This window comes from Palaemon carinicauda, chromosome 38 (genome assembly GCF_036898095.1).
Source record: "Palaemon carinicauda isolate YSFRI2023 chromosome 38, ASM3689809v2, whole genome shotgun sequence".
NCBI classification, from domain to species: domain Eukaryota; kingdom Metazoa; phylum Arthropoda; class Malacostraca; order Decapoda; family Palaemonidae; genus Palaemon; species Palaemon carinicauda.
In genome coordinates, this window is record NC_090762.1 from 64,156,107 (window position 1) to 64,178,986 (window position 22,880).

The 22,880-nt window shown below is 46.9% G+C and overlaps 1 long non-coding RNA gene across 1 annotated transcript in view; it reads right to left on the reverse strand.

The window, feature by feature from the left end:
• The window catches only part of LOC137630221 (uncharacterized), a 52,083-nt gene extending 40,711 nt beyond the window's left edge, over positions 1–11,372 (reverse strand). The window contains exon 1 of the long non-coding RNA XR_011041693.1: positions 11,146–11,372. This is a non-coding gene — a long non-coding RNA (uncharacterized lncRNA). The remainder of the gene's footprint in view (positions 1–11,145) is intronic.
• Between the last annotated feature and the right edge of the window lie 11,508 nt (positions 11,373–22,880).

Consider the following 22,880-nt stretch of genomic DNA (forward strand, 5'->3'; position numbering starts at 1 on the left):
GCAGCCACCACAGGGCCGATAGAAAACGTATCGAGCCACCTGTGGGTCACGTCTTGCAGGTAGTGGGCTATGAAGGTCGTCTGACGCTTCCAAACCCCTGCTTGTAAAACGTGCGTCACTGAGTAGTTCTTCTTGAAGGCCAGGGACGTAGCAATGCCCCTGACATTGTGTGCTCTAGGGCGACATAACGGAGGAGGGTCAGGATTCAGGGAATGATGGATAACCCTGCGAATCCACGCTGAGATAGTATTCTTAGTGACCCTCCACTTCGTCCTTCCGGTGCTCACAAACAATGCCTGCACCCGAGGACGAATTGCAGCTGTTCTCTTAAGATAGAGCCTCAGACTCCTCACTGGGCACAGAAGGAGATGGTCTGGGTCATCTGTTACAGAACGGAGAATCGAAGTCTAGAAAGAGTAGAACCGACGGTCCGGCACTCCTGGATTTTGAGTCTTGGCAACAAACTCAGGGACGAATCTGAACGTTACCTCCCCCCATCCCCTTGAATGGGCGATGTCATACGAGAGACCATGAAGTTTGCCGACTCGCTTGGCCGAGGCCAAAACAAGTAGGAACACCGTCTTCCAAGTCAGGTGGCGATCAGAAGCCTGGCGTAATGGTTCGAAGGGAGGTCTCTTAAGAGACCTGAGAACTCGAACCACGTTCCATGGAGGAGGTCTCACTTCCGACTGAGGGCAGGCAAGTTCATAACTTTGTATGAGTAGAGAAAGTTCCAGCAAAGAGGAAATGTCCATTCCTTTGAGCCTGAAGGCAAGACTTAAGGCTGAGCGATAGCCTTTCACTGCCGAGCTTGAAACGCACATTTCTTCCCGCAAATACACGAGAAACTCTGCTATTGCTGGAATAGTGGCATCGAGTGGAGAGATACCCCTTCCACAACACCAACCACAGAAGACTCCCCACTTCGCCTGGTAGACCCCTGCGGATGACTTTCGCAGGTGTTGTGACATCCTTTCAGCAATTTGTTGCGAAAAACCTCTATCTGTGAGGAGATGCTGAATAGTCTCCAGACATGAAGCGGCAGCGAAGCTACGGCTTTGTGAAAGATGTTGGCGTGTGGTTGTTTGAGTAGCTCGTGTCGTGGAGGAAGTTCTCTCGGGAGTTCTGTCAGGAGCTGCAGAAGGTCTGGAAACCACTCTGCGTGATGCCATAGCGGAGCTATCAAGGTCATTGAAAGGTTGACCGATATTCTGGTCTTGTTGAGTACCCTCCTCATCAGACAGAACGGGGGAAAGGCGTATACGTCGATGTTGTCCCATCGTTGTTGGAAGGCATCTTGCAAGAGTGACTTGGGGTCCGGGACTGGGGAACAGTACAGCGGAAGCTTGAAATTCAAAGCTGTCGCGAACAGATCCACCGTCGGGGAACCCAACAAAGTCAGGACTTTGTTGGCTACTAGACGATCCAAAGACCACTCGGTACTCACTATCTGGGATGCCCAGCTCAGACTGTCGGCGAGCACATTCCTCTTGCCTGGAATGAAACGAGCTGATAGTGGAATCGAGTGGACTTCGGTCCATCTCAGTATCTCTACTGCCAGATGGGATAGCTGCTCTGAAAAGGTACCTCCCTGCTTGCTGATGTAAGCCATTACCGTGGTGTTGTCGCTCATCACCACCACGGAGTGACCCGCCAGGTACTGTTGGAACTGTTGAAGTGCCAGGAATACAGCCTTCATTTCTAGCAGATTTATGTGGAGGCACTTTTCTGATTCTGACAAGAGGCCTGAGGTCCTGTGGTTCAGAACATGGGGCCCCCACCCTTTCTTCGAGGCGTCCGAAAACAGCATCAAATCTGGGGGGAGGACGAGAAGATCCACTCCCTTTCGTAGGTTCTCGTCTGTCACCCACCACTGAAGATCCGTCCGTTCTGCAGGATCCATAGGGACCATGACGTCCGGGGAATCGTGTCCTTGATTCCACCGAGACTTGAGTCGCCATTGCAGGGATCTCATCCTGAGGCGACCGTTTGGAACTAGACGGGCCAGGGAAGAAAGGTGACCGAGGAGACGTAACCACGATTGGGCTGGGAGTTCTTCTCGTCTGAGGAAAGGATCTGCGACCTTCCTCAGCCTTGCTATCCTGTCGTCTAATGGGAAGGCTTTGTGAAGATTGGTGTCCAATATCATGCCTAGATATACCAGTCGCTGAGTTGGAAGCAGAAAAGACTTCTCAACATTTACCATGATCCCTAGATCTTGGCAAAGTCCCAGAAGCTTGTCTCGGTGTCGAAGAAGGGTCGACTCTTGAGTCTGCCAGGATCAGCCAGTCGTCCAGATAACGGAGACGGATGCCGATCCTGTGTGCCCACGAAGAAATCAGGGTGAACACTGGTAAATACCTGAGGTGCTGTGGAGAGACCGACACACAGCACCTTGAAGTGGTAGATCTTGTTGTCTAGGCTGAATCTTAAGTACTTCCTTGAAGACGGATGGACTGGGATCTGGAAGTACGCGTCCTTCAGGTCCAGTGTACACATGAAGTCTTGTGGTCTCACTGCAAGTCTGACCGTGTCCGCCATCTCCATGCTGAACGGGGTTTGTTTGACAAACCTGTTCACGGCTGAGAGGTCGATGACTGGTCTCCAGCCTTCAGACACCTTCCTTACAAGAAAGTGTCGACTGAAGAAGCCTGGGGAACCGTCGACGACCTCCTGGAGAGAGCCCTTCTTTAACATGGTCTGGACTTCTGCCCGTAGGACTTGCCCCCTTGCCGATCCCATGGCAAAGGAGCTCAACGACACTGGATCCAATGTCAGGGGAGGTAGAGATGTCGTGAACGGGACGCGATATCCCTGAATGATTACGGAAATCGTCCAGGAATCGGCCCTGAGTTGCTGCCACCTGATTGCGCAACTTTGTAGGCATCCCCCCACTGGTGGACATGCAGGGGGATTGCCAATCCTAGCGTTTGCGGCCTCGGCCACTCCCTCTAGGATTTTTCCCTCCCCTGGAGAACTTTTTGCCTTTCTTGTCTTTGACAGGAAAGGGCTTTGATACCGTTACCTTTGCTGCCACTGCCGGTTTCGTCGTCTTGGATGGGCGAGGTTGTTGAGGTGCTGGAGGTTTATAGGGCTTTGATGTAAGAGCCCTATGTAGGAGAGAGTTCTGGTTGGACTTCCTCCACCTCTCAGCTACCTGTTCCACGTCTTTAGGCTCAAACAGATTCTTTCCCAAAATGGAAGAATGTCTGAGCCTGCTGACCTCGACGGCTGGGACCTTCGTGTGGAACCTCTCTGCCACCGCATCACATCGTTTCAGAATGGAATTGGCCCAGAAATTCGAGACGTGGTGGGCCAGAAACTCAATGGTGCGGGTGCCCGTAAGGAGGAAGGTCTCCAAGGCCTTCCTGGTGCTCTCCTTAGGTCCTCGGATTGCAACAGAATGCCAAGAGACCCCAGCCAGATATCCAGCCACGAAGTAGCCTGCATGGCACACTTCGCAACCTTCTCCTGACTTAGGATCTCTGTAGCCGAGAAAGACACTTGCCGGCTAGAGAGCCTCTCTAGGGGGACTCCCTTGGTGAGCTCTTCCACCGAATGGTGCAAGGGGAGAGCTAGGCAAGACTACTCCATGATCTCAAAGTACCTCCTCTGGTGGATACGAGGAGGAGGGAGGAGCTTGTTGCCAGCAGTGGAACGGCTGGAGGAGGCGAGCTCGGAAAGCTGGCCCTCAACCTTATCCCTGGCACATTTCACCCCTTGGGACCAGGGCAAGGACCGCACTGGCCTTAGTGAGCTTCTGAGTGCCAAAGACTCGATCCAGGACTGTGTTCTTGCCCTCTCGAGGAGGAATCTCAGGATCCGGGAACCCGTTGAGATGCCTCATCAGGGTCAGAACCTGCCAGAAGGCATGCTCTAACTCCTGTGGCTCCCCTCCTGGAGAACTGGCAGCAAAGTCTCCCGTCCCCAAAGGCTCTTCTTGGGGGGACACGTGGACGTTCTCTACGGGACTTGTTGGCTCTGGTCGAATCCTTGAGGATGACTTGGGGATGGTCTTAAGAGTCCTTAGGTTCCCTCCTGGGAGGAATACAGGACTCCAACAACGACGTCTGTGGGCTCTTCTCCGCCCCAACCCGAGACGATTCTCCTGCACGAGGTGGGGTTTCTCCCATTGGTGTGATGGGAGAACGTCTCACCTCGGTAGACTCCCCTGAGGATGGAAAATCCTCGTCCACAGGAGAGGAAGAAAAAGTCTGGGGAGGGGAAGAGCCTTCCTCAAGGACTTCTGGGGACCCAGCTTGGCCCAGGGAGAAGTTACCACGACTTCTACTCCTCTCTTCCTCTTCAGTGGGGTCGGAGCTGCCATTGATTTGAGGCCCAACTCAGAGAAAGCAGGTTTGAAAGCCTGCATGACGGCTCTGACAAGGGACCCGAACCATGGCTGCTTATTGACAGCTGCGCTGTCAGAGACTCCCTCTGGAGGGAAGGGGATCAGGCGATCCTTCGGAGTAGAAACTACAACTGGGCCTGCCTGAAAAGAAAGGGAGGAAGAAGGTTGGTTCCTGGACCTATCCGGAGTTTTCCCCTACTCCTACGGGAGCGCTGATCTGCGCTTGCGGGGGGGGGGGGACGTGAAGATGACGACCTGCAGGCTCTCGTTCCTGTAGTTTCGCGCGGGGGCTCGCGCTGTGAATCCCGATGGGAATCGCGCTGTGAATCCCGATGGGAATCGCGCTGTGAATCCCGATGGGGATCGCGTTGGGAATCGCGCTGGCGCTCACGCGATGGGATTTTCCATGGTTCGAACGCGGGTGGAGATGATGGCGAGGGCGCGCGGGCAAGCGCTGGCGTGCAGGAGAGCGATGGCGCACTGGCGAGCGATGGCGCACCGGCGAGCGATGGCGCGCTGGCGAGCGATGGCGTGCAGGGCGCGCAGGCGAGCGATGGCGCGCAGGCGAGCGATGGCGCGCAGGCGAGCGACTGCGCACAGGCGAGGGGGCACGTGGGCGCGCAGGCGATCCACGACGCGTGGGCGAGTGGGCGAGCGATGGCGCGCAGGCGATTGGTGGCGCGCAGGTGCGCGATCTGGCGAAAGCAGAGGGTGCGTCAAAGGGTGTGCAAGCGCTTGCGCGCACGGAGGTAATTGCTCGCGCACACGTGGGCGCGCAGGATCTCGCTGAGCTCTAGAAGGCATGCGCGCACGCGCAGGGGAAATACTCCTAGCGCGTGGGCGCGCAGGAGGGCGCACAGCAGGAGCTGGAACAGGTGCGCGCGATGGAGACTGTGCGAAGGCTGACGAACAGGCGAGGTCCGAAGGCACGTAGGAGATCGCTGACGGGAAGGAGAAGAAAGATTCTTCCCTCCTGCGCCCAGATCCGGAGATCGTGGGCTCGCAGGCGAACGTTGGCACGCAGGCGAACGCTGGCGAGCAGGAGATCGCTGGCGCATCAGGAGGAGGACGCGCAGATGTGTGCTGGCGAGGAGAAGATCGCTGGCGTACAGGAGATCGCTGGCGCGTAAGTGAGAGCTGGTGCGCATGTGGGCACTGGCGAGCAGGAGAGCGCTAGTGCGTAGTCTCAGCAACAGGAGATCGCTGGCACATTGTCCCTGGAACAGGAGGTCTCTGAAGTGATGTCTCAGGAACAGCAGGCGAGCGCTTGTGCGCCATTGCGCGTGGGCGTGCAGGAGAACGTTGGCACGCAGGGGATACCTGGCGCTTAAGGGACTCACTCACAATGTGAGAAAGCCCCTTTTGCCCCGAAGGGACCGATGCCCGTTGGATAACGGGGTGCGTGGGCGCCCACAACGCGTCAGCGGCCAGGAACGGAGACGGGAGGTCAGCAGGTCTGGCAGGCGAAGGAGATCGTGAACGATCTGCAGAGAGGTCCAGGGATGCAGCTGCAACGGTCGGTGCACGGTGAGGAGGATCCTCTGCGGGGGACTGCAAAGATGAAGAACCGAAGAGGCGCCTCCTAACTCCCTTGTGGGGAGAAGGAAGGCCTCTACGGCGAAGAGGAGGGCGAGCATTCCGTCTTGATACGTCCTCTGGGGGCAGCAGGCAGACCATTGGCAGTCCTCCGAAGAGGAGTCTCTGTTAGTGAACTCCCCCGAGGGGGAGAATCACCTGCAGGAGAGACTGTTGGACTTAGCTCCTCCCTCGAAAGATGTTCGGAGGGGGGAACTAAGCCTTCAGCTACATCAGGAACCATAGCAGGGGTTTGACCTAACTCGTCGGAAGCCCCTGCCACAACAACGTCGACGATAGACAAAGGATCAACCTCTGCTACTGTCGGCGACTGTTTGACAGCAGCCCCCAACCTGATTATGTCAAACAGGGCTTCCTTGGAGGGCGAACCCTGAAGCCCCAAGAAACCCCAAAGCTGTAACAAATCATTGTTAGACACATTTTTATCAGAAATATCCTCCCCCGGGAGAGGAGGAGGAGCTGCCTCGCTATGGGAGGCAACTGCCTCTGCCGAACCCCTAGGTTGGTAAACGTAAGAACGGCCTACGCTACCACTCGACGGCCTCTCGGGAGAGACCGATCGAGTGGGAGCTTCGGAGGAGGTTCGGGCTACGGAAGAAGAGTCCTTGGGATTTTCTCTCTTCAAGGAAACCCCTGAAGGAGAAATATCCCGTTGGACTACTTCTTCCGGTGCCAGGAAAACCTCTCCCACTGGGAGGTAGACCACTCCCTACACTCACCACATACTTTATTTCTTTCACACCGTTGGCCCCTGCAAACAGGACACAAGGTGTGAGGGTCTGTGTCCACCGCCGACATAAAAGTTCCGCAAGGGCGGTCAGGTAAGCCGGGACACTTCCGCATGGTAGAGGCCAACTTCCAAACACACTGTATAAAAAAAAAAGCAAAAACAAAGATCAAAGGCTGTCAAAGTAAGCGAGGGTGGGAGCAGACACGTCTGATCGTCACCCGAGCCAAAAGCAAAGTGAGCTAATCACAGGTGTGTGAGGGGGGGAGGGGTAGCAAGCTACCCCTCCCTAGCCCCTCGCTAACTAGCGAGGGGGTAGTTAGCGAGGGGGTAGTAAACCCTCGTTAAAATTCTAATGGCTCGTCATTTCAGCTACGCCAAAAGTAATACCCATATTAAATAGCGTGGTTTGTATTTCGTTACGGAACAAACCACATTAAATTATTATAAAAAGGATACACACCACTAAACAGTACTAAATGTATGAAAAGTACTGTATTTTGATCATTTAATAATAAATAAACCATTGGTAATCTGTAAAAGAAGTGTTTAATTACAGAAAACAGCAAAAATACAGTAACAAAAATGTGGAACCTTACCTTTGGAGTAGGCGATGTCCGAGAGCAAAGTGCAGGGCGGTAGAGGAGAAAAACGGCAGAAAACGTAAACACTTAAGTTTACAAAACAGATGTATGAATGACAGAAAACATTTACACTTGATTTTAGTTAACACATTTACAAATGGCATGAAATATTAACACAACTTTACGATAAACTTAGAATAAAATATCTATTTTTTTACTTTACGTTTTCTATTTTCTAAATTTAATTACACTATGTATTTTCTTCATCACTGCCACTTTTCTTTCATTTTTTACCTGCCGCTTGGTCTGCTTCTATTGAAGGCCTCTTTTTAAAATAATCGTCCAAAGAAGCTTGTTTCTGCTTGCTTCTTAAAATTTTCCTGAAATGACTCAGGCAAACTTCATCACAGTACTCAAGCGCACGACCTGTGAGAATTTTTTTATGGGTGTCTCATTTCTACGAGAGCCACCATTTTAAAGTAGCCATCTAGACCCTTCTTAATTTCTGCCGTTGTCAGTGGGTCATCCTCCTCCCCCCTCCGCTGTACTCTTCCTGAACGACGTTCACTCGCATGGCCTCCAAATCCTTCAGGTCAAGTTCCTCTTGTTGCTCCTCGATAAGCTCATCAATGTCGGCCTCATCAACTTCCAGACACATGGACTTCCCGAGTGTAACAATCTCGGCAATTTCTGATTGAGCAATAGGTTCAGGATTGTCAACATTTTCAGAATCGGCTTCAGCTTGGTCTGCGCGGAAGCCCTAGAAATCTCGTGTGGAGACGGCTTCAGGACACAGCTTCTTCCAAACAGAGTTCAAGGTGCGCCTCGAAACCTCCAGCCAAGCTTGATCGATGATTTTGAGGAATACCTGTATGACAATATCAAAATGTTCCTTCCAAAATTGACAAAGGGCGAGGTTTGTGCTCTCAATGATTTAGAAACATCTCTTGAAGAGATATTTTGTATAAAGCTTCCTGAAGTTTGAAATCACTTGCTGGTCCATGGGCTGGAGGAGAGGGGTGGTATTCAGTGGAAGATAGAGAACCTCGATGAAGGAATAGTCTACTACAATATCTTCATCTAGGGCCGGAGGGTGAGCAGGGGCATTGTCCAGCACCAGCAGGCATTTCATAGGGAGGCGCATCTCTTCCAAATACGTTTTCACAATCGGGCCAAAACAAATATTTATCCACTCGATGAACAATTGTTTTGTTACCCAGGCTTTTCCATCAGCCCTCCACAACATGTGAATATTTTCCTTAGTGACTTATGGGTCTTGAAGGCTCGAGGTGTATCGGAGTGATACACCAGCAGGGGTTTCATCTTACAATCCCCACTGGCATTTGCACAGAGTGCAAGGGTAAGCCTTCCCTTCATAGGCTTATGCCCAGGTAACCTCTTTTCTTCTGCCATGATATAGGTTCGACGAGGCCTTTTTTCCGAAAAAGCCCAATCTCGTTGCAATTGAAGACTTGCTGGGGACTGTAGCCTTTCCGGATAGTCGACTCGTCGATCGTCTTAACAAAGGCTTAAGCCGCTTTCGTGTCCAAACTTGCAGCCTCTCCATGACGCACAACCGAATGAATGCCTGAGCGTCTCTTAAATTTTTCAAACCACCCAGGAGAAGCCTGCTTTGCTGCTGATGGCTTCCTACTGCTTCAGGATCGTTCCTAATGTAGACGGATTTCGGCCATATTCCTTCGCAAGCACACTTAACCGCATGCCAGCCTCGTATATCTGAATTATCTCCATCTTCATCTCCATACAAAACATCATCCTCTTCTTTCCCTTAACATCAGCAACTTTCTTGGGACCCACAACTAATGATGTAACATAATATCACACACGATACAGTACTCTACAATCGTCACCAAAGCGAAATCACAAACGCTAAGTCAATGCGTACGATATTGTTGCCAAAACGAAAAGACATAGGAACGCCAATGCGTAGATACATGATGGGATACAGTATAGTAGATGCTGACCAATAGGAGAGCAGGATCATGGTGGTACCTATCATCCGAGTAGGGAGATAACCAATGGGAATGCGGGAGGCTAGTAGCAAGTTTATGGGCTGGCGGCGCACGAATTTGAAAATCAATCTTGGACACGGTCCGGCTCTCACACCGTACCTCCTTCCGTTGTCCGAAACTTTTTTCGTAATGCTAATCGTAAAATTCTTCGTATCTCGTTTCGCAGAGTGAAAATTTCGTATCAAGATGTACTGTACACTTACTAAATGTGTTCATTTACTACCATAATATTTATATTGTGACAGAAACCAGTTAAAAACAATAATAACTACTTAAGGTGTTAGGCAACTGCTCGTAGGCAATGGGTTGTGAGCTTGTAGGTTAGTAAGTTGGTACGTTAGGAGTCAACTCACATTAGGACAGCAAGTATTCGAGGACTCTCACCTGTCTGTTACCTAACCCAGTTAATAAAGAGGACAAACTGTGTTATTATTGATAGCTTGTAAATTCAAGGACACATGAGCTTAAATTGAAGAATATAATAATCATAATTACAACATGCTACAACATGAAATACCAAAGATGAGAAAAATGGGCTGATTGGCATACAAAAAAAAAGCAGTTTCTAGATATACTGTTCAACAATTCATCATGTATCACACTAAAACTTACACAATAGTACCACAATAATGTACAGTGCTATAGCAGTAAAAAGCTAAAAAAAAGGAAAAAACCTGGCACTTCATTAAATTAGAAAACTACAGTACAGTATTGTATTATATCTTCCATAATTTAAAAAATGTGTTGTAAATATATTTATTCTACTTTAAATTATGTATCAAATTAAAATTTACACAAAGGAACAATGATAATAGATTTTTAAGCAGAAAAGATAAAAATTTAGAATTTTTTAGATTAAAAAATCCAGCCTGGGCTTGCAAGCAGGTAGGTGGCCGGGTATCTACCCATGCCATCCCTAACATGAACATGACAAATTCGCATATAATTTGTATTTTTTCGCAACTAATACAAACCTGGATTATTTATTTAGATTATCTTTAAGCATATAGAGAAAAATACCAAACTAGCCAGCACTTGTCCATTTCTTATAGCGAATTACGGTTTTGCTAGTAATTAAAGTATCGTATTTACCAAGGATTTATTTGTGATTTACTTTAGCATAACGTAAGGATTTATTTGTGATTCACTATTAGATTGTGACCTGGGAGGGGTGGTCCCAGCGCCTGCCTCCGTCTTGGTCTGTGACCCAAGAACTACTAGGTTAGGTTAGGTGGGTATGTTAGGTTCTGTGCCCTTTTACAAATCTCGAAAGTGTTAAATAATCACCTTTGGTCCTGTTTTCACACACCCAAAGTCCCAGGTTCCCACCTGTGTCGATTGGGAAGGGGGGGTCTATTACGGTAGAACTGCTTACTTGCAGTGGAAATACAGGTAAAATTCGATGAAAGCACGCCATTAACTGTAAGAACAGCTGATTTTCCTGTAAGAAATGTTGTCCCGTGTTGTTCTATAATTTTACCAAAAGCTTTTATAGAAAGGCTGTCCAATCTCTTAAAGGCAAAGAAAGGTAATCTAACATAAGCATACATAAAGCTAAATGGGTTACGTAACTATAGCCTAGGACTTCATTCTTGTTAAGAATGGCGAATAAGGAAATTTTGTTATATGTGAAAGACAACTAAGATTTACCCAAGATAGGTCTATACCAAAAGAAGCATTACACAATAGGATAAGGTAGGCATAAAAAAGATTTCTATCAATTATATTCATATAAAAAATAGATGTACGCTCTTAATGTTGGTATCATAGGCTGGGTACATCACTGGTTGATTATTACCCTAAAAAATGTAGAATATTTACATGAAGGCTGGCTTATAGACAAAATATAATTACCATGATGGCGGCAGGACATCTCTCGAGATCCAGGTTTAGTGTATCTTCCAGGTATTGTCGAGTGCAAAGCAATTGCCAATTCCCGATAAATATTTACATACTTAAAACTTTTCAACACTAACGTAATATAAAAACAGCATGGTAAAATTCCGAAAAGTAACAGACAAGTTGCACACTACATCGATGAAGTTCTTTGACATTTATCACTGATCGTGAAACTAACGCACTTTAGTGTTGACAGTAGAGTACTACTACTATAGGTACTCAAAGTGCAAATATGCTAAAACGCCAGTCAAAACAGAATTCTTCTAAGGAATTGGAAACTAAAGTATTAATTTATTTGTTATGCTAGAATTGCTATTTTCGTCATATATCTTTTTTATTTTGCGGTAGAAATAAGATATAGATTATGATCAAATGAAGTATTTCCATTTTATTAACCGTAGGTCTTATCGCCCTTCAGCTATATGATAAACAAGTCAAGGATATTTAGGATTTTAGGCATAGTACGTCTTGAGAATTGATAGTAGTAGTAAGCGCGCGCGCGCACACACGCGCGCGCACACACACACACACACACTACTACTACTACTACTACTACTACTACTACTACTTCTATTGTTTTAAATGACACATTGGGGCTAAATGTTACTGTCTTACCTATCTAATCGTTGAAGAGCGAATAGGCCTACTAATAGTTAAACAGAAATACTTTACTTTTATCATAACCTGATATATCTTATTTCTACAACAAAACATAAATTTTCGGCTATCATATATATATATATATATATATATATATATATATATATATATATATATATATATATATATATATATATATATATATATATATATATGTGTGTGTGTGTGTGTGTGTGTATATATATATAATATATATATATATATATATATATATATATATATATATATATATATATATATATATATATATATATGTATATATATATATATATATATGTATATATATATATATATATATATATATATATATATATATATATATATATATATATATATATATATATATATATGTGTGTGTGTGTTTGTGTGTGTGTGTGTGTGTGTGATAATAAAAAAATCTCTTACAGTAATATAGCGATAACAACAAACTTAGAAAAGTACAAGTGAACGAAACTATAATCTAAGGGCCTTACTTAAAACAAAGTTGCAAAGCTGAGTAAAATTACACGTACATTATCTATCTATCTATATATATATATATATATATATATATATATATATATATATATATATATATATATATATATATACGTGTGTATGTGTGTGTACAAATAGTGTGCATGTAATTTTACCCAGCGAATTTCGTTCACTTGTACTTTTCTATGATTTTGAAAATTAAATAGCCACTTCCTCTAAAAATAAAAGATATCGTCAGATGGCCTTACCAGTATTAACAGATGCATCAGAAACTTGGAACCTTACTAAAGCCTTAGAACATATGCTAGTTACAACTCAAAGAGCCATGGAAAGAATAATGATGGTAATAACACCATGGGACCAAAAAAAAAAAAAAAAAAAAAAAAAAAAAAAAAAAAAAAGGAAAAAAAACCGGATATGAGAGCAAGCTAAAGTAGAGGATATTCTAACGACTTGTAAGAAAAGAAATGGACATGGGTAGGACATATATCGGGAATGGCATATAATAAATGGGCATTAAGGCTAACAGAATGGGTCCTTTTTAGTTGCAAAAGCAGCTGGGAAAGGAAGAAAAGACGATGGATTGATACACTGACATAGAAAGACCATACACAGATGCAAGTGGAAGGGCATGTCTGAGTTATAATGTTATTCGTTCTGCATTGGATTAGTAATGACTGATATATATATATATATATATATATATATATATATATATATATATATATATATATATATACATAATATTCAATAACCATAACTAGTCTATTGCAGGACAAAGGCCCCAGACATGATCTTCCTTTGACAATCTATAAACGGAAATTTTCTTACCTCATCAATCGATCATCTTCTCTTCCTTCCCCTGCTACATTTGCAATCTCTAGGAACCCATTCTGTTATTCAGTTTGTTTATATATCATCTGTCATTCCTGGCCACATCCATTTTTTTTTCTTATTATTATAAGAGAAATTAGTTCACCAAACTTTCAATTTGGCTTCAGAAGGCAGTAGATTAGTTGGAAGAACCAGATCTACATGGCTGAGGACTATGAAGTGTGAAGTGGGTGATGATGAATGGAGAAGTATTGATTTAAAAGCTAAAGATAGAGATGACTGGCGAAATCTAATTGAGGCCCTTTGTGTCAATAGGTGTGAGAGATGATGATGATTTGTGTCAAAATATATATATATATATATATATATATATATATATATATATATATATATATATATATATATATAAAAATATATATATATATATATATATATATATATATAAATATATATATATATATATATATATATATATATATATATATATATATATATAATGTAGTAAAGGGGTGCTGACATTGATGAAACAACAGCCAACTGTTCTAGATAATGTTGAGAACTTGTTTCTCATATGGATTAACGAGTAGCAATTAGCATGAGATACAATAACCAAGATCATTACTCGCAAAAACACCAGGCATCTATAGCATTGCGTGATATGGCAAGACTCCGTGCTCTAGTGTGAAGGCAGCAGAGAAATTTGTTTACGAATTTTACAGGGTTATGGATTCTGAGTCTTACATGCCGCAGCAAGTGTTCAACTGGGACGAGACCAGTCTTTTCTGGAAGCTACCCATGATGAATTCTATTACTGCAGAAGAAAAGGCAAATTTCACTCAAAACCCCCTGAAAGAAAGTCTAGCCTTGCTGTGGTTTGCTAATGCTACCATGAATTGCAACATCAAGCTTCACCAGGTGTATCACTTGGAGAATTCTTGAACCTTAAAGAAGTGCAAGGTCATGAAGAAGCAACTGAACGTTATATGGAGGCCAAACAACAAGGCTGGTATGACCCACATTTTGTTTGAGGAATGGGTCAACGTGAATTTTGGTTCTGGGGTAAAAAAAAAGTACATTTAAAACTATAAGTTCCAATTTTACGACTTATGCTTATGGACAATGCTTTTGCCCATCCTCCATCCATTGTATTCATCTTTCATGTTAGGGGTTATTTTCTCTTTATAAAACATTAGAAACTTTGAAAATTAGTGTATCTGTGTAGGCCCTATTTATGGATGTGTAGAACACAGAGGGATTTTCCTTTATTTCTTATATGAAAAATTGCTTTTTTACGAGTTTGCTCCCGGAATGGACTATACTAGTAGGCATAGGTACCACTGTATACGAATATACAATTTATTTGGCTGATAACTTTTACCAGTAATACAAAAGGACCTTTTTGTACTTTTGTGTATTTCTATAGCCACCATAATATCTTCCTCCACTCTTTCGGAGTTAATGAAAGGAAACAAGTTAACTTTTACATTTCTTTAGCAGGGCTCAAACCAGCACACAAAAAATACCTGTCAGCAGACACTAAAACTTTGTTGCAAAGACAGACATAAATTTGGTACTATATACCTTAACTGAACACATACTCATGTATGCACAGACTTCAGGTACATTCTACTTAAGATGAGCAGACCCATCTGCAATAGTATGTCATAATGTTTATTGTTCTTTAGGCTGGAACACACACACTACTCAGGTTTTAAGATTTGTATATGATTTGAATCAGAATAAAAAAAAATTTCCTGCTCCCTCTCTCTTTTGAAAGTCTAAGTTAATCAGAAAATGTTGGTTGGAATTGGATTTATGAATTTTGGCCATAAGACGCAAATACTGGGCCCTAGTAGGAAATTCAACACACATGCTACTGGGAGGAAACCCACAGTTGCAGTATGAACGGATTTTGAGCGAAGCGAAAAATCTATTTTTGGGTGAGATAGCCATGGCGTCCTGATGGAAGGTTCCTTTTTGGTAGCTTCCTTGGGTATATAACTACTAAATATTCCCAGAGAATTTAACCACAGGTTATCACAGAATTCTAACTTCTGGAGCGAGTATCCTAAAGGTTTCCCTTTAAGACATCGTATATCAACAGGGGACGCATGTATTAACGCGCCACATAGCTATCTACACCCTACATAGAGTTAACACTTCGAAGTGTAGGGGCGGAGAATAGCTGGGGAGCCGTTCCACAGCTAATCTCGTTCGTGGCTACTTTTGGTACTCGAGACGTAAACAAACGGGCGCCATTGTTAAATGACGTCACGTCCGTCCTCATCCTGAAGCCAGTTGCTTGCCGATCACCATGATACAGCAGAGCAGGGTGGGACCTGAAAAACTGGACGAAGTAGCAGGGAGGGTCCATCAGGACGCCATGGCTATCTCACCCAAAAATAGATTTTTCGCTTCGCTCAAAATCCGTTTTTTGGGCTCAAGCCATGGCGTCCTGATGGAAGAATACCAGAGAATCAATGTATCGTGGTAGATTTTCCCCTATTTGAGAAAGTGCCGAGGGCTTTGAACAGGGTAGCATAGTAATCTTAATAGAAGAACCGTAGGGAAGAGAACTTCCTGCCCCCCTGGCAGTGAAGTCCCCACGGGCCATGCCGAGATCAAAGTGGTCATCGAAGGGCTACTCACCTTGCTAGAAGAACCTGAAGAACTTGGAGACAAGACTGAATGGTTGGCATTCATATAGGAACATTCTCAAGGGCAGACAAGTGGTGGTTAGGCACTATATGTTAATGGAGAATTGTCTGGTCTCTAAGGTAAGAAGTAAGTAAGTATTCGTGTAGGAATGTTACATTGCACAGGTGAATATATAATAAGGGTTGAAACCTTAGTAATCTTCATCAACCATAAGAGGAAGGGGATAATAAAACTATGACAGACGTGTATTTCATAGTATAAGTAGGAGCGGATTGAGACGCACAAGTAATAAAATAGAAATTTTATTTCACAATTGCAGAGTATATTAATGAAATGCAATATATGTAAAAGTAATTTACAAAAAATTATAATGTACATAGTAATGAAAGACGTGCTCTTGAATCTGAAAGAGAATTTCAAATTTATTAGTAGGCACTCGTTCTCGAGGAACGTCAGTCTTTAAAAGTAAAACACATCATGCTCTAGGCATGCGGCACTCGTGTGACGACTATGACATTTCACCTGGGATAAGAACAGTTATATGAAAAGCACTAAGTGTTTTTGAAATCACTACGTATCACTCGAGGGTCAACAAAGGCACCCGTAGAGTTAGAGTCCCAAGTAACTCCCTGTTCTATGCAGAGTTAGGTGCAGGTTTCATAACACTACCTGCGGCTACCACAAAATGTTTGACTTCGTGCACTTGTTTCGCATAATGTTTGAAGAAAACACGCGAGGATTTCCAGCTTGTGAAACTCTTAAGGCTTTCGAAATCAATACTCTGAAAGAAATTCAGAGACGATGCAACTTTTCTAGGATCGTGACCGGCGGGTGTACTGTCAGGATCCGCTCTGCGAATGAAGTAGGTGATTTTCGCTCTTAGTTGTTTCAGTGACAGGTCGCTGCCCGATGTTTCTCCTTTGAAGAGTTGGCCTCCACCAAAGTCCGAAGTTCTGCGAAGATAGACCTTGAGGCTCTCTACTGGGCATAGAGAGGCATCTTCTTTCAGGGGGCATATTCTCCAAGGGCCCCATCTTTTGGTGGGTAATTCGTTTTTGGCGAGAAACGTCGGATCCGGGAAGAGGGTAAGGTCTCCTGAGTCAGTAAACAGGATATGACCCTTTTCTCTTGATAATGCCACTATTTCGCTGACTCGGGCTCCTGAAGCAAGAGCAAAAAGAAATATAACTTTCTGAGTCAGATCCTTGAGAGGGCATGAATCATTATCCAAGTTGGAGGCGAAATGGAGCACCTTGTCCAAAGACCAGGAGATCGGTTTCGGTGGGGGTGCTGGGCGTAGACGAGCGCATGCTTTCAGCAGTTTATTGAAGATGTCGCTGGACAGATCAATCTGGAAGGCATACATCAGTGGTCTAGTCAAGGCCGATTTGCAAGTAGAAATCGTGTTGGCTGCCAAGCCCTGTCCATGAAGGTGAATAAAGAAGGACATGCAAAATTCGATGGTGATTTCCGTAGGATTTTTTGCCTTGACGAATGAGACCCATTTTCTCCATGATGATTCGTATTGCCGTCTTGTGGATTCGGTCTTGTATTCCTCGAGGAAGTCAAGACTTTTCTTTGAGATCCCAAACCTTTTCTTCGCGGCTAGGGAGAGAAAATCATGAGATGAAGGTCCTTGATTTTCGATGATGAAGCGAAGACAGTCGACTTCTGTACTTGCTGGGAGAGAACTGGGCCCGGGAGAGGGATCAGCGTGGGCTGCAGCTCCAGGACCAGGGGGTACCAATTGCTCCGGGGCCACTTGGGAGCCACTAGGGCCGCTGTCCCTTTGAAGGTTCTCAGCTTGGAGAGGACTTTCAGCAGTAGGTTGGTGGGAGGGAACAGGTAGATCTTGGACCATCTGTTCCAGTCCAGTGACATGGCGTCCACTGCCTCTGCCTTGGGGTCCTCGTACGGGGCCACATATCGAGGAAGTTGATTGTTGTCGCTCGTTGCGAAGAGATCGATCTGAAGTTCTGGGACTTGGTGAGAGATGAAGGAAAATGATCTTGCGTCTAGAGACCATTCCGACTCTATCGGGCTTGTCCGGGATAGAGCGTCCGCCGTCACGTTGCGGAATCCTTGTAGGTGAACTGCAGACAGGTGCCACTTCTTCTTCTCTGCCAGACGGAAGATAGTCAGAAGCACCTGATTTATCTGGGGCGATCTTGAGCCTTGGCGATTGAGACATCGAACTACCACCGAGTTGTCTAGGGTTAGACGAATATGGATCGAGGGAGGCGGGGAGAGTTTCTTCAGTGTTAGAAGGACCACCATGGCCTCCAAGATGTTGATGTGAAACATCTTGAATAGGGGAGACCATGTGCCTTGAGCCTGTTTTTGGTGGGAGTGACCTCCCCAACCCTCCAGCGAAGCGTCCGTGTGGATGTTGAGTGATGGAGGTGGATGTTGAAGAGGGATGGACCTTTTCAGGGCCGTTGCTTCTGACCACGGCTTGAGGAGAAGCCGAAGTCTGTTTGGGAGCCGTCTCTTGAGGTCTCTTCGAGCGATGGATGCAGAACGTCTCCAGACTCCCGCGGCATCCTTTAGCTGTGCACGAAGCACTGGGTTTGTCACTGAGGCAAACTGTAGAGAGCCTAGGACTCGTTCCTGCTGACGTCTTGAGATCCGTTTGGATTTCAGCAGTCGCTTGACAGACCCTGCTATTTCCTTTCTTTTCTTCTGGGGGATGGAAAGGCGGTGTGACTGAAGGTTCCACTGGATTCCTAACCATTGGAACTTCTGAGCTGGAGAGAGGCGAGATTTCTTCGCGTTTATCTTGAATCCCAGGTGTTCTAGGAACTGGGTGACTTTGCTGCAGGATCTTAAACAATCCTCGGGCGATGGAGCCCAGACTAGCCAGTCGTCGAGGTAGGCCATCACCTGGACGTCTTGGAGGCGGAGCTGTTGTACTATGGCGTCCGCCAGCTTTGTGAAGATCCGAGGGGCCACGTTGAGGCCGAAGGGCATGGCCCTGAAGGCGTAGCTTTTCCTTTGGAGTCGAAATCCTAGGTAGGAGGAAGCGTGGTGGTTCATTGGAACGTGCCAGTAGGCATCCGCCAGGTCTAAGGAGACCGTGTAAGAACCTCGAGGCAGAAGGGTCCTTATCTGTTGGAGAATCAGCATCTTGAACTTGTTGTTCGCTATGAACTTGTTGAGGGGGGATAAGTCTAGAATGACTCTGAGCTTGTCGGAGTCCTTCTTGGGAACACAAAACAGTCTCCCTTGGAACCTGGTTGACTTTACCCTCCTTATCACCTTCTTGTTCAAGAGATCTAGGACATATTCTTCCAGAAGGGGGGTTGATTGTTGGAAGAATTGCTGGAAGGTTGGGGGTGGTTGAGTCCAACTCCAGCCTAGACCCTTCTTGACGATGCTGTGTGCCCAGGGATCGAAGGTCCAACGATCCTGGAATTGGCGGAGTCTTCCTCCCGCCGGAAGCACTTCATTGCTTCTGGTGTCCCGAGGGTTTACTGCCTCGGCCGCTAGCTCCCCTTCCTCCTCTGCCTCTGGAGGGACGGCGAGATGCGTCTCTGCCTGCACCTCTGCTTGAGCCTCTACCTTTGGGACGAAAGGTAGTCGTCTGTTGCTCAAAGGCAGGGGTGAAAACCGGTGACTGGGACAAAACCGGTTGGGTGACCAGCTGAAAGGTCTGCTGTGGCTGAGCAGCCACTTGGGGAGTAGCGGGTCCCGGAAACTGCCGTCTCTGTTGACGTTGCTGGGGTTTTGGCTTGGAGGATTTCCTCTTAGGTTGAGGGCCATCGTCCTGAGAGGATTTCCTCTTCTTCGACATGCCCCACTTGTTGAGAAGGTTTCTATTCTCAGTGGCGGCCTTGTCGGTGATCTCTTTCACAAGATCATAGGGAAAGAGGAATTTACCCCAGATGTTGGAGGAAATCAGCCTCCGGGGTTCGTGTCTCACTGTGGCACTTGAGAACACGAATTCACGACAGGCTCTCCGAGCCTTCATGAAACTGTACAGGTCCTTAACCAGAGTCGCCATATGCGATTTAGCGAGCACCATGTAGTGGTTGGGGACTCTGGTGTCGCCAGCCATGACGTCAAGCTGTACTTGGAGGGACATGGAGGCTGCGAGCCTTTCCTTCGTGTCTTGTTCCCGACGAAGGAGATGGTCGTTAAGTTTCGGGAGGTCTTCATTAAACTGACGTCCAGCAACGTCAGGATCTAATTTTCCCACCACGAAGGTATGCTGGATATCCTTCCAGTGTCGAACATCGGGGGGAGTCACCAGGGAGAAGGGTCTGCACTCCTCCAGTGCAGGGCAAGGCTTCCCTTCTTCCACTGCCTTGTGACACGCAGCGAAGGCCTTTTCCGTAAAGGGGAGGACCGCATCATCAGGTGCGACGTAGGTAGGGTGCTTCTTGCTCAGCGCCGGAAGCTTTGAGCAGGTAAAGCCCCTACTTTTAACAGCGTTGGCCAACATAGCCCGGGCCTTCGGGAGATCGAAAACTATCACCTCCTTAGGTTCGGTCTCCTCTTTAGAGGCAGGTTCGGATCGAAGCCGGACGTAACAGTCCGGATAAGCCTCAAAACTCGGGAAGAACTCCACTTCTTCCAGGGCAATCGAGCCGACCTTCTCGCTGATGAAGATCCTGCCCGTTGCGATGGGCATATGCTCGGCATACCTCCAGGGGTTGGCGTGCGAGCATATCGGGAGGTCCTTAACCGAAATCCTTTTCGGCTCTTTGGAAACTCCCATGGACCTGATGTACTCGTGTGTCACTTGAAGCTTCTTGTCCATAAGCCCTTCGATCATACGGAACATCTCCTGGGCGGATGGGATGGGGTCCGGGGTGGCAGAGGTAGACGGGAGAGACACTTCCGTCGGTGTAGGAGTTGGGGCGGGGGTGGAAGGCGGAGCGACCTCCTGCTCCGACTCGGTGTATTCCACCTGGTCCTCTTCATAGTCCAGCTCTTGGGCCATGAGGTTCCTCTCCGTAGTCTCCGAAATCTCCGACATGCGCTCCGCGTTGTCGGTATCCAGGTGACACTCGTGCATGGATTGGGCCATGACAACATCGGGTTCCACCGTTATCTGGACGGTGGGGATCTGATCCTTGGGGACCACAGAGTCTGGGGATGCCTTTGGCAACAGTAAGGCCCTCATGTCTTCAGTGGCAAAGTACGGTCCAGTGGCGTTCTTCTGGAAGCCACGCACCCATTTGCGTAGCTTCTCTCGAGAAGCGTCCCTAACCTCCGCTGAAGGAGGGTTATTGAACGCGTCGATCAGGCGTTCCTGGCAGACCGTACAGTTCTGCGGGTCCCAGAACTTCAGATCTCCTTTCTTGTTGGCACAAGGGGCGTGGGTCCTACACGCCGTGTGCCCATAAAACTGCGGGCGCTTCACTGCACAGAAGCCGTGGTCGCAATTCAGTTGCTCCTCCTGTAAGAGAAAGAGAACATGAATATGGGGGAGTCATAAGGATGACTTCTAAACTAAGGTTAAATATTAATTGATTAATCTTTAACTTAACATTAAGTGTGATGATCAGAGAATGGGCGGAAAAGAAGGAGATAGATACATACTCCGTGTAACCCGCCCGGCTGGTTACCGTGACCTTATCCATAGACAATTTGTTGTGACCGAAGGCACAGGACAGAATTCGACATGGAATGCCCGGAAGGCAGTGGGAATTCTATTGGGAATTGTCAAGGGTATAAAGCTAGGACTGAGGCTACTCAGACTCTAGAATTGGGAACGTAGAAGATCCCATAGGGTAACGGTTTCCGGCAACCAGCCGTGCTAAGATACACACAGCATGCTGGAAATCTGTGATATGCAAGAAGACAGCATGGTTACTAATAGAACGGTAAGATAATACCTATCCATTTACGTAATCAAACCATCTGGTTGCGATGTAGGGCTATCAACATCAGATGATAGCTAGTAGAAGGGGGTGCAAGTCGCCTTGACGCCTCCGGAAGGCTCCGGCAGACCGCCGGAACGCCGGAGGCCGCTCCAGCAGAGTTTCTGGCATTAGGGAAGACAATATAGAAGTCAAGAGTAATACCAGGGTGGCGGCCGCCGGCACAGCGGCGGCTCCGGCAGCCGAAGGTTGCCGGCTTGGTGACAGGAACAAGGATGGTTATAGCAGAACCGGACTTCCGGCAGCGGATGCCGGCACTCCGGGGGCCGGCCGGTGGACGGACGACCGAAGCTATGAGGAAAGAGGGAAGGCCATCGGCTGGACGCCGGCGGGAGGCGGCAGTCCCCCGGCACACGGAGGACTGGCGGCCCAGAGGGTAAGGGATAAGTCACCAAGGTAGGAGGTGGGTATCACCGACAGTGGAGGCGGCAAGGGACCGGCACCAGGATAGTGAAAGAGACAGAAGGAGGGATGTAGGGGTCTGGCCACGGACCCCAAGACATCCCACCTGAGTGGGTGTACCCATGATAGAGGCTAGCCCTATCACCCAGAAGCAGGGGCCGCAGAGGACCGGGAGCTAAGGTAGCCCAAGGGAGGGCTAGGGAACACCCAAGAGGGGGGGAGAACCCCTGCAGACAGAACGCATCCAGTGGCTAACCCCATAGGACACTATGAAGGGTATATGTACCAGAGCGGACTGCACACAGGAGCTCAAGGTAGCCCTATCACTCCACCCTAAGGAGGAGTTGTAGGACAGGGGACAGATGGGTATAGACTAACCTAAGTATAGGCTAGGCCATACAAGAGATAGGTGGGGAGGGGAGAAGAGAAGGGTCTTCTGTGGAGGAGGTTCTGTACCAAAGCGGCCACCAAGGAAGGGAGGACACTCCCTAGCCTAAGGTAAGGCAGCCTGTCTGAAAACGGTGCATGGGTATCGTTTCAGCAAGGTACAGAGCTAACTCCCCCAAAACCTAACCTAGAGCAGGGATGTTACACCCTGAACTAGGAAGGATGGAAGACGTATCGCTATTGCAGGGAAGGTCGGAGACCTAGCCCCAGCAATAGAGGACGGACTAGCCGTTCCTCATTCTCAGACGCAACCCTAAGGGGGGATCATTCCCTTAGGGAGGGACAGAGAAGCGATATATACTCTGATAAGAGCCTGATCCCCTT